This window comes from Sinocyclocheilus rhinocerous, unplaced genomic scaffold (assembly GCF_001515625.1).
Source record: "Sinocyclocheilus rhinocerous isolate Xijiao unplaced genomic scaffold, SAMN03320098_v1.1 C35742757, whole genome shotgun sequence".
NCBI lineage: Eukaryota > Metazoa > Chordata > Actinopteri > Cypriniformes > Cyprinidae > Sinocyclocheilus > Sinocyclocheilus rhinocerous.
In genome coordinates this window covers 1-609 of record NW_015761949.1, presented here as the reverse complement: position 1 = coordinate 609, position 609 = coordinate 1, and the positions used below count along the sequence as shown (strand labels likewise).

At 40.7% G+C, this 609-nt stretch overlaps 1 long non-coding RNA gene across 1 annotated transcript; it reads right to left on the bottom strand.

Moving 5' to 3' along the window:
* Nucleotides 1–24: 24 nt before the first annotated feature.
* Nucleotides 25–454, bottom strand: LOC107735076 (uncharacterized). Its single transcript, XR_001639282.1, has 3 exons — nucleotides 380–454; nucleotides 209–288; nucleotides 25–123 (listed from the first exon to the last, which is right to left on the bottom strand). It is a non-coding gene; the product is annotated as an uncharacterized LOC107735076 (long non-coding RNA).
* Nucleotides 455–609: the final 155 nt, after the last annotated feature.

Genomic DNA, 609 nt, shown 5'->3' with positions numbered 1-609 from the left:
GTGTGATAGATCACATCTAACCTCCTCTGCAGCTTCCTCTTTAGTGGCAAACGCTGTGTGTCCCTCCTGCCAAAGAAACTCTCTGGTCCTCAGGAAGGGCTGGGGGTGTTTGAACTCCCAACGCTAAGAAAAGCAAAAAGCAGAATGAAGACATGGGCCCTTAATTTAGATGTGTTTGCAAAAGTGTGCTACTGAGGCTAAAACTGACCACGACGTTGCACCACTGGTTGAGTTTGATTGGCAGGTCTCTGTGTGACTGAACCCACTTGGCATAGGCAGGATACATCACTGCATCAATGAAAGAAGAAATTGAATTAATTAAATGGATAATAAAAAGATGATAATCCAGTCCATTTAAGATACAGCTGCAGTTGCTCACCTGTCTCACTAGTGGGACGCACAGCGATGGGCTCCGCCAGCTCTGTCTTTCCTGATCTTGTCACCCAAGCAACCTAAAGACATTTTTCTTTGAGTTGTAGTTCTCTTTTCCACACATTGATAAGTCCAAATATTACATTATATGATCCACCATAATGATCTCATTTCAATTATCCACTATAAAAAGTATGCATTTATTTAATCAAACATTATGCAAAAATAATAATATTG